Source organism: Schistocerca gregaria, chromosome X (genome assembly GCF_023897955.1).
Source record: "Schistocerca gregaria isolate iqSchGreg1 chromosome X, iqSchGreg1.2, whole genome shotgun sequence".
In the NCBI taxonomy this organism is placed as follows: domain Eukaryota; kingdom Metazoa; phylum Arthropoda; class Insecta; order Orthoptera; family Acrididae; genus Schistocerca; species Schistocerca gregaria.
Window position 1 is genome coordinate 47007525 of NC_064931.1, and position 12184 is coordinate 47019708.

Here is a 12184-nt window from a genome sequence, read left to right on the forward strand (position 1 = left end):
CATCCGAAATCTGCACCAGAACAACACCGATCCCATACCCACTGGCGTCTGTGTGTAGTTCTGTAGGTGCTCTCTAATCAAACAGACCAAGTACAGGGTCACTCATCAGAGCTTTTCGCAGCACATCGAAAGAATCTTGTTGAGCACCACCCCAGATAAATTTAGCATCGGCTTTTAACAACTCTTGGAGTGGCCTAGCTTTGATACAAAAGTCTTTGATAAGACGATGGTAATAAGAACTCAATCCGAGGAAGCTTCTCACATCTCTAATACTTTTAGGAATAGGAAATTCCGTTATAGCTCTCACCTTTTCCTGGGTCTGGCCGCACGCCTTCGTTTGACACAAGGTGCCCAAGTATTTTAATTTCTTTTGCTCCAAAGAGACACTTTCCTGGATTAAGGATTGGATTGGATTGTTTGGGAGAAGAGACCAAACAGCGAGGTTATCGGTCTCATCGGATTAGGGAAGGATGGGGAAGGAAGTCGGCCGTTCGCTTTCAAAGGAACCATCCCAGCATTTGCCTGGAGCGATTTAGGGAAATCACGGAAAACCTAAATCAGGATGGCCGTACGCGGGATTGAACCGTCGTCCTCCCGAATGCGAGTCCAGTGTGCTACCACTGCGCCACCTCGCTCGGTCTTGGATTAAGTTTCAGTCCACCTCGTTGGTGACACTTAGGAACTGCCCTCAGTCTTTTTATGTATTCATCAAATGTCTCTGAGAACACTATAATGTGATCTAAATGACAAAGACACATCGTTCATTTCAGGTGCCTCAGTAGATTATCTATCATTCGTTCAAAAGTTGCTGGTGCATTACACAAACCAAACGACATTACCTTAAACCCATACAGACCCTCAGGGGTGATGAATGCAGTTTTCTCACGATCAGCTGTTCTACAATTAACGGCTCAGTGTTTGCTTCGCACATGCTTGGAAGGATCTGCGGTTCTCGGCGACAGTTAACTATCCACAATTCACCGAATCTGTTCTTAAACGAGACGACAGAGGCTGGGTTGACCAAGTTATTCTTCAGTGGTGTGCTTCTCTTACATTCCACTACGAGATCCATGGGTTGGTGCATGGCATGACACATGTCAGTTACCTTTCTAGCGCCGACTGCAGGAATGATCACTTCATCCAGCAAACATAGTCTCCACACAGTCGGATGCGCATCCACAGTATCTCATCTCATATGGTATAATCATCGAGCGACCACAATCTATAATTGCTTGAAAAGCTTTCAAAAAGTACCATCCTAGAATGACCTCATGACTACAATCTTGTAAGACGATGAATTCTAAAGGCTGTGTATGGCCACTTATACCCACACAAATGACACATCTTCCTGTAGGTTTTACATATTTCCCATTAGCCACCTTCAGCAGAGATGTTTTGTTGTGGACGAATACGGTTTTCTGCAACTGGCGACGGTACATCTCCGAAATGACTGAATATGATGCTCCAGAGCTTGGGCTGGTCGGCCATCCATGAGGATATCGACGTAGTTTCCTGTCATTTTTGTTGTGATCGATGGCGGAGGAATTTTCTCTTCGGCGGCCTCACCACCAAGGAAGGTCGCACCCTTCAGTTTTCCAAGTTGCGGCGGCTAGGTGATCAGCTGGAGCTTCTAAACGGCGATGGAGACCTTGATCGGCGTGTCGGGGAGCGTCCTCTCCAGCGGCTAGCTTGCGGCGATGGTGACCTACCTCGTCCTGCACCAACATCATCTTGTTCACCTTCGTCGTCCCGGAGTTAGCGCCGGCTAAGATCGGTGTGCTGTCTTCTAGTGCGGGCGTCATCAAGTATCCGCCGCCTTCCTCGACACTAGCACACCACATGTCCCGGTCGTCCGCAGTGGAAACATACTGGTTGGTTATGCTGGGTCCTCCAGATGTCAGTCTTCTTTGGTGCCCAAACAGGTTCCTCATGCGGCATAGTAGGAACGCAACTTCGCCTGAGTCTCGATTTTTGTACCGTTTTAAAAGGAAATGAAGGACGAGAGATTGGGTTCAATGTCTGCTCTACTTCCTCCCTTATGACCTCTTGAAACGTCTCGGTTTTTTTGCTCTCCGTGCAATCCAAGTGTCTTCTGAACTTCCTCTCTCACTATCTGACGAAGAACGCTTGTGAAATCAGTTTCTTCCTCCATCACAGACATCGATACGACGTTTGGAAGCCGTTCAAACTTCTTGCGTATAATTCTTTTCTGATGCATTGTCTCGACATACTGACACCATTTTATGAAGTCGTCTGTTGTCGAAACTTCCTTCAGGAGTAGGGCTTGATACGTGTCCTCAGCAACACCCTTCATGAGATGTGCAACCTTATCTTCCACCTGCATTCGAGGATCCACTATTTTACACAGCCCCAAGTCGTCTTGAATGTAGGATGCTGTCGTTTCTCCTGGACGCTGTGCCTGCACTTTGCTTTATCTTCAGTCTTGCTCTTCTGTCGTTATATGTCGCCGAAATGTTTGCGCAGTTCCGCCTAGAATACTTGCCAGCTTGTGAACTTCTCTTTGTTCTCATACCATTGCTTGGCAGTGCCCTTCAAGTAGAAAAATACGTGAGCCAAACACACGGTGTCATCCCATTTGTTAAACTTGGCTATAGCTCGTATACCTACAGCCACTTGTTTGTATCTTGGCCTTCGTCACCAGAGAACCCGGAAGGATGTCTCAGGTGGTGGCACACAGTTGCTGTCGTCGTAACGTCCTCTTCTTCTTTTGTCTCCGGTAGACTGCGATCTGTTGAACATGGCTCGAACTCAGCTTTCTCGCCACGTAAACGGCGGCTCTGTCGTGGCATGATGGGAGCCACTGCGTCTTCGATAATGTGCGCTATCACAAGTTCCAATACCCAGCGCCTCCACCAGAATAATGTCACGTGAGGAAGGTGTAAGTAGATGAATGACGAACACTAACTTCTCTTAGCGACGGTTTATTCAGCACTTGCACATACAAGAGCGTGGAGCGAACTGCCTCGGACCAGAACACATAGAGTATAAATACAGCTGCAGAACATTCCAGTGCAATGTTTCTTGGCATTTGTGGATACTTCTAGAATGTACTCGAATAGAATATAGAAATTAACGTTGTATAGTCCAGGTGAGTTTTGAACTCACGACCTTCGATGCAACAGTTTAGTATCATATCCACTACACCACGGTGCTACTCAGCTTCTTCTGTGACAATATTTCTGTGGCCTGTTGGTGGAGAAAAGACATGGCCTGTTCTGTCTTACCGCTGAGCTGGCGAATTTCCGGTTCCTGGGCTGGTCTGCCTCGCAATGCATAATTTCTGTAACAGGCATGCTAACATCCTGCGCTCAATGGCCGCCCATGACTTATGCCAATGCTGCACTTCTATGCTTCCACAGCAGCTCAAAAAAAAAAAAAAAAAAAAAAAAAAAAAACTGGCTGCGGTACACTTGACAACCATTAAAACCAAACACCTTTGCGAGGTGTACATACATTTTCGATGTAAGACCTACAAACGTCTCACTCTGCGACCCATTTGCCTCGTCTTGTTATTTGCTGGTGTTATTCCATAAGGATTATCGCCCGCCCATACAGACATATCGAATGCATCAAGGTGGCACCTTTTCACTTCATATGGACTGCAACACTTGACTCAGTTAATGAAGCTGCCTGTACCCACACGAAGTAGCTTTGTGTCCACAAAGTGAGTTTTTGCAAACTCATAATTAAACTGATACATGTGGAGCTCACATAGGTCATATACGCACATACCGACATAAACAAGTTTGGTGAACTCTACCGAAAAATTGTGGCCGGTTTAAAAGTTGGCCTGGTGATATAACTTTTTGCACCATAAAGCCCAATACATTTCGTTGTTAAGTGAATTTTGCAATGTTTTCTAACACTCTTCATTGTTTTCCCGAAAACTCCGCAATTCGTAAGTTTTTGGAAATATTTCTCAAAAGCACAGCCCACAGAAGCATATTTAGCGGTGTAAATGTGAATTTATTTCCTCTACCAGCGAGACTGGCCGAATTTAATAGTGTGGCTGCCTCTAGTTAGTTCCACCCCAAACTGTGACATTGGTGGCCATTTCTATAATGAATTATATATGGGAATAAATGGGCTGTGACTACATATAAAAATTTGAGTTCTCAGCAACATCAATATTGTGTAACAGTATCTTCTCAAAAAAAATGGTTCAAATGGCTCTGAGCACTATGTGACTTAACTTTTGAGGTCATCAGTCCCCTAGAACTTAGAACTACCTAAACCTAACTAACCTAAGGACATCACACACATCCATGCCCGAGGCAGGATTCGAACCTGCGACCGTAGCGGTCGCGCGGTTCCAGGCTGTAGTGCCTAGAACCGCTCGGCCACCTCGTAAATGTTGTTTAGTTCGATTATTTCTGTCATAATGTCTCAAATGGGCATAAGTCACTGTCCGCACCCGAGCGGCGCAACTTGTGTCTTAATTTCGTAGCAGCAGTGTAAGGCACTGGGCCGATCAGTCTGATGTTGTCCTTTGCAAGGTATACGTGCCACAGGCTGAAACGTAATTTCATTCTGATGGAGACATCCTTAGAGGCGTCGAAACCCAGGTCATTGTATTAACAGTTATTTGCAACCTGTTGACTGTGTTATTTCTGTGTTGAAACTTATATATGGTTGATATGGTTGCTGAAAGACAGCCATGTTCAAGACCTATTAGAAACACTTGAAATAAATAGATATTTCGCCCAAAATCCCCATCTGGTTCCAAATGATCAATTACAGCTGAGCACATCCCCACTTTTAAGCTTCACATGATGTTATCAATCAGCCACATACCCACACACTGCCAAATGCCACATACTGTTACACAAAATTAAATCCTAACAGACTTTCTTATTCGTTACCCCATAAACGACAACAATATAAATTGTAATTCTTCAATACTGTATATTTGGAGCAAGTACAATTTTCAATAATGCCCATTGCATAAAATTTTACTTGCACTGAAAAACATGTTTCTTTCTCAATATAAGTTATTAGTTATGGCATCGTAACCATATCTCCTATAATAATGTAAGATTATACATTATAATTGTTGTTGTTGTTGTGGTGTTCAGTCCTGAGACTGGTTTGATGCAGCTCTCCATGCTACTCTATCCTGTGCAAGCTTCTTCATCTCCCAGTGCCTACTGCAACCTACATCCTTCTGAATCTGCTCAGTGTAGTCATCTCTTAGTCTCCCTCTACGATTTTTACCCTCCACGCTGCCCTCAAATACTAAATTGGTGATCCCTTGATGCCTCAGAACATGTCCTACCAACCGATCCCTTCTTCTGGTCACGTTGTGCCACAAACTTCTCTTCTCCCCAATCCGATTCAACACTTCCTCATTAGTTATGTGATCTACCCATCTAATCTTCAGCATTCTTCTGTAGCACTACATTTCGAAAGCTTCTATTCTCTTCTTGTCCAAACTATTTATTGTCCATGTTTCACTTCCATACATGGCTTCACTCCATACAAATACTTTCAGAAACGACTTCCTGACACTTAAATCTATACTCGATGTTAACAAATTTCTCTTCTTCTGAAACGCTTTCCTTGCCATTAGCAGTCTACATTTTATACCCTTTCTACTTCGACCATCATCAGTTATTTTGCTCCCCAAATAGCAAAACTCCTTCACTACTTTAAGTGTCTCATTTCCTAATCTAATTCTCTCAGCAACACCCGACTTAATTCGACTACATTCCATTATCCTCGTTTTGCTTTTGTTGATGTTCATCTTATATCCTCCTTTCAAGACACTATCCATTCCATTCAACTGCTCTTCCAAGTCCTTTGCTGTCTCTGACAGAATTACGATGTCATCAGCGAACCTCAAAGTTTTTATTTCTTCTCCATGAATTTTTATACCTACTCCGAATTTTTCTTTTGTTTCCTTCACTGCCTGCTCAATATACTGATTGAATAACATCGGGGAGAGACTACAACCCTGTCTCACTCCCTCCCCAACCACTGCCTCCCTTTTATGTCCCTCGACTCTAATAACTGCCATCTGGTTCCTATACAAATTGTAAATAGCCTTTCGCTCCCTGTATTTTACCCCTGTCACCTTCAGAATTTGAAAGAGAGTATTCCAGTCAACATTGTCAAAAGCTTTCTCTAAGTCTACAAATGCTAGAAACGTAGGTTTGCCCTTCCTTAATCTAGCTGCTAAGATAAGTCGTAGGGTCAGTATTGCCTCACGTGTTCCAACATTTCTACGGAATGCAAACTGATCTTCCCCGAGGTCGGCTTCTACTTGTTTTTCCATTCTTCTGTAAAGAATTCGCGTTAGTATTTTGCAGCTGTGACTTATTAAACTGATAGTTCGGTAATTTTCACATCTGTCAACACCTGCTTTCTTTGGGATTGGAATTATTACATTCTTCTTGAAGTCTGAGGGTATTTCGCCTGTCTCATACATCTTGCTCAGCAGATGGTAGAGTTTTGTCAGGACTGGCTCTCCCAAGGCCGTCAGTAGTTCCAATGGAATGTTGTCTACTCCGGGGGCCTTGTTTCGACTCAGGTCTTTCAGTGCTCTGTCAAACTCTTCACGCAGTATCGTATCTCCCATTTCATCTTCGTCTACATCCTCTTCCATTTCCATAATATTGTCCTCAAGTACATCGCCCTTGTATAGACCCTCTATATACTCCTTCCACCTTTCTGCTTTCTCTTCTTTGCTTAGAACTGTGTTTCCATCTGAGCTCTTGATCTTCAAACAAGTAGTTCTCTTACGTCCAAAGGCCTCTTTAATTTTCCTGTAGGCAGTATCTATCTTACCCCTAGTGAGATAAGCCTCTACATCCTTACATTTGTCCTCTAGCCATGCCTGCTTAGCCATTTTGCACTTCCTGTCTATCTCATTTTTGAGACGTCTGTATTCCTTTTTGCCAGCTTCATTTACTGCATTTTTATGTTTTCTCCATTCATCAGTTAAATTCAATATTTCTTCTGTTACGCAGGGATTTCTACTAGCCCTCGTCTTTTTGCCTACTTGATCCTCTGCTGCCTTCACTACTTCATCCCTCAAAGCTACCCATTCTTCTTCTACTGTATTTCTTTCCCCCATTCCTGTCAATTGCTCCCTTATGCTCTCCCTGAAACTCTGCACAACCTCTGGTTCTTTTAGTTTATCCAGGTCCCATCTCCTTAAATTCCCACCTTTTTGCAGTTTCTTCAGTTTTGATCTACAGGTCATAACCAATAGATTGTGGTCAGAGTCCACATCTGCCCCTGGAAATGTCTTACAATTTAAAACCTGGTTCCTAAATCTCTGTCTTACCATTATATAATCTATCTGAAACCTGTCAGTATCTCCAGGCTTCTTCCATGTATACAACCTTCTTTTATGATTCTTGAACCAAGTGTTGGCTATGATTAAGTTGTGCTCTGTGCTAAATTCTACCAGGCGGCTTCCTCTTTCATTTCGTACCCCCAATCCATATTCACCTACTACGTTTCCTTCTCTCCCTTTTCCTACTACCGAATTCCAGTCACCCATGACTATTAAATTTTCGTCACCCTTCACTATCTGAATAATTTCTTTTATTTCATCATACATTTCTTCAATTTCTTCGTCATCTGCAGAGCTAGTTGGCATATAAACTTGTACTACTGTAGTAGGTGTGGGCTTCGTATCTATCTTGGCCACAATAATGCGTTCACTATGCTGTTTGTAGTAGCTTACCAGCATTCCTATTTTCCTATTCATTATTAAACCTACTCCTGCATTACCCCTATTTGATTTTGTGTTTATAACCCTGTATTCACCTGACCAGAAGTCTTGTTCCTCCTGCCACCGAACTTCACTAATTCCCGTTATATCTAACTTTACCCTATCCATTTCCCTTTTTAAATTTTCTAACCTACCTACCCGATTAAGGGATCTGACATTCCACGCTCCGATCCGTAGAACGCCAATTTTCTTTCTCCTGATAACGACATCCTCTTGAGTAGTCCCCGCCCGGAGATGCGAATGGGGGACTATTTTACCTCCGGAATATTTTACCCAAGAGGACGCTATCATCATTTAACCATCCAGCAAAGCTGCATGCCCTCGGGAAAAATTACGGCTGTAGTTTCCCCTTGCTTTGAGCCGTTCGCAGTACCACAACAGCAAGGCCGTTTTGGTTAATGTTACAAGGCCAGATCAGTCAATCATCCAGACTGTTGGCCCTGCAACTACTGAAAAGGCTGCTGCCCCTCTTCAGGAACCACACGTTTGTCTGGCCTCTCAACAGATACCCTCCGTTGTGGTTCCACCTACGGTACGGCTATCTGTATGGTAATAGAAACAGATACCACTCTCCCCCCCCCCCCCAATTTGAAACTAGTACTGAGCTCAAAGTGCGGTGCAGTAATTAATTTAATTTGGTATTATTAATTGTGATTGCGTATCAGAGAATGATCTATATAGAGTAAAGGAACAGATTATTGAACAAATATGCATTAATTTCTCTGAAGTACAAATTTATTTGATAATTGCCATGTTTAACATTATAATACTGTCAATTGCGCCGGCCATATGACCGAGCGGTTCTAGGTGCTTCAGTGTGGAACCGCGCTGCTGCTACTGTCGAAGGTTCGAATGCTGCCTCGGGCATGGATGTGTGTGATGTCCTTAGGTTAGTTAGGTTCAAGTAGTTCTAAGTCTAGGGGACTGATGACCTCAGATGTTAAGTCCCATAGTGCTCAGAACCATTTTGAACTGTCAATTGCCTAGAGTTTACTTTACCATGGGAAAATAAAATGAATGCTGCACAACATAAATAAAAAGTACTCTGTTTAACAGTATTTCGGAAAAAAATCCATTTGACCTGTAATATTGTGTAGTTTAATTATTTATTATGCTTAACATTATTCGTTGTGTAAAGTGTAATTTTAACACTAACAAACAAGTTTGATGCACAGCACTCTATGCAAGTGATTGTATCTTCGCCTACAGTGTTTGGGTTACTAAGAACCAGTGTCCCTTGCAGACGCTAGTCAGTTGTTTCCTGAAGATGGTCTAATAAGCCGAAAATCAGTTCGAAATAAGCAAAAATCAGTGTACTTGTTATGAAACCTTAAATATGGAATTTTCCTACCAAGAAGTAACGGAAGAATTCATAAACAGCATGGTCAAAACTGTAAGGTTTATTTTACTTCTAGGATCCGTTTCTCGATGCCTCCACGCGGATGCTCAAAGGTTCTACAGTACGACGCGCCTCTTGGAAAATTTCTTATATTTAGTCTCTCTGTACCTTTCCGGTGTTCTTACTGCACTGTGTACTATCTCATAGAAAAGGTCAAGACCTAATGCAACAGCCGGAAGTTACCGTGGAAGCGAGAGAGTAATTTCGAATACAGCGGCGATTACCTTCAGAGGTAAGAAAAAGTCTAATTGTTGAACAGAATACAGAAGACTTGCGCTTTCCGATGACGGAGAAATTCTGTCCAGTTCTTCAAGGAACTCTACGATAGAGTCAAACAGCTCTTTGAATTGGAGGACATGAGGATTTTCAAGCCAGCGTGTGTCACAAAGTCTTTGTAATTTTTTTCTCCTCTGAGTGTTTTTCAAGGCCAGCTCGCTTGACAGGTTCCAAGCTTTACGCTGACTCACGTAAAAATTTGGAAACACTACTTACAGCTGCCATGATATTGTAATCTGCAGGCTAGGTTTAATTTATGTGCTGCACAATGCATATAGTTCCCTAGCGGCTAGAAGTGCTTTATTTGGGATTGTACGCCACTAAACTTTCGAGACATGTTGGCCCTCCGTCATAACCTGGACCTTTCAGATTCCCAACTTGTAGGCCGAACTGATTTAATAGTTGAACGACTGGATCGCTCTGTGCAGCACCAGTCAAGTCAGTTGCAGACAGAAAGCATTCGAACTCTTCGCGTACTGTGCTCATCTGTATATCCAAACTCCTGATACGTACACTGAGTCGTTCCGTGCCACTGCCATCGTTTGTTTCGTCGCCACGGACAGCATAATATTTTGCTTTTTTTGACTTTGCCAAGTACCTCTTTCATTATGACAGAATGACAACAATCGATCACCTAATTCTGAGTTGTTTTGGTCAGATATGTAGAATTTTTCGGCGTCGTCTCTAAATGTTTTTGTAAAGATGAATCACCTGAATCGATGCATGATTTTAAAATTGCTCGAAATTTTCCTTGACCGATTTCGTCACTCAGTGTATCGTTATCTCTGTGGTCCCTTAAAAGTATATTTTGTTGAGCACATTGTATGATAGTCCTTACTATAGGAATCAAATGGTTCAAATGGCTCTGAGCACAATGGGACTTAACATCTATGGTCATCAGTCCCCTAGAACTTAGAACTACTTAAACCTAACTAATCTAAGGACATCACACAACACCCAGTCATCACGAGGACTATAGGAATCAGTCGCGCTCTATTTTATTTAGTCATTTTCAGTTTCTGGCTATATTGACAGTCTTTTCAGGGTTTTGATATGAACTTTTTAAACGTGTAGTTTTTACCACCGTTATAAAAAGTCAAAAACTCGCGTAATCGTGTTTATATGAATTTCATTTAAGTACGTACAAAATAATCGAAAAGGTGTAGTTGATGAACTTCGTGTCGACAATGGTAGGTCGCTGACATTGTTTACAGGTAATATTGGCTCGTTTTCGGACGATTCGCCATCTTCTTTCTTTCTTCTCAGAAAAAAAATTGAAGGTAGATCAGGTGGTTTACGTTTCGATGTTGTTATCCTCAGAATCTGACAAAAACAAACGAAAGGAAGCCGAAATAACAATTAAAAAACACTTAATAGCTCATTCTATTGTATTTCATTCAACAAACCATACGTCAAAGGCCTATGTGTACAGCAGCGTGGAGCGTGCACTCACCAGCCGCACACTCGTACCAAACGCGACCCCGTCGCGGGGCGTGGCTGTGGCTCCATCTCGAATGAGTGGCATGGAGATAAAAACTTGTCACATACACAGATTCTTATACAAATTTAAAATGTATTATATCTACTTAAAATTGATTAACTAAGCATAAGTGATGTAAACTGTACTGTCGGTAGTATAGTGCTAAGAAAGTACGATAATATCAAGTTTAATTTGAGGTTTGTGAAGGGTGGACCCAAATGCTTTGGGGGGGGGGGGGGGGGGGGTCGAGGGAGGAGTCCGCTTGAGCATCTTAGAAACCCCTCTCCCCCCCCCCCCCCCCATTTCAATCTAGTACTGAGCTCAAAGTGCGGTGCAGTAATTAATTTAATTTGGTATTATTAATTGTGATTGTGTATCAGAGAATGATCTATATACAGTAAAGGAACAGATTATTGAACAAATATGCATTAATTTCTCTGAAGTACAAATTTTTTTGATATTTGTCATTTTTAGTTTTTAGACTGTATATAAAGAGAATGTTCTTCACAATTAAGATTTTTTTTTTTTTTTTTTTTTTTTACTAGTACAGTATCGAGCATACGCTCATCGTCAGCTGTCTTGTATTTTATTTCTAAGCCTCATAAGAAATTTTTGTAGATGTTCCACTCATTTTATATGGCTCACCTATTAGTATAGGTGAGGCTGCTCGTTATGGTAAATTTAAAAAATATGAAAACAAGCAGTCTTGTCTTTATGTACAATTAGAAAAGTTTCGTTTATCGACTAAATTGCAGCTGCACCACCGTTCAGGATAGGGAGAGTTAGTTTTGTGCAATATTCTGAGCACAAGCTACAGCCAGGTGCGGGCCAGATTGCAGTGAGTTACACATACCAACAGTTGTGAAGTAGAATAGAGGTCACAGGGCCGTAAAATTGCTGAAAGAGTATACGTAGCAGCTTCGCATGCCACAAATCACAGACTGGCCAGCCTACCGTGTTATGAGTATGTGATGTGAAGCGGCGCGTATGGCAAAAGAGAGGTGCACAGCAGCATATAAATAGGTGCGGGTTTCTAACGAGATGCATTTGAGTGTAGCGGCTCTCCTGGACAGCTGGACGTGTCACACCACCGGCTACACGCAGCAGCAGATCGAGCGCCAGCGTTCCAGTCCACGGCAGGTCGCCAGTTCGACCCTCCGAGGCCGACGCAGGGTTCATAGCCAGCCAGTGGCGGGCCACTCCGTGGCTCACTACCACAGCCAGTCGTCACAGCTTCCGACACACACCGGAGGCATCCCGAGGCGAG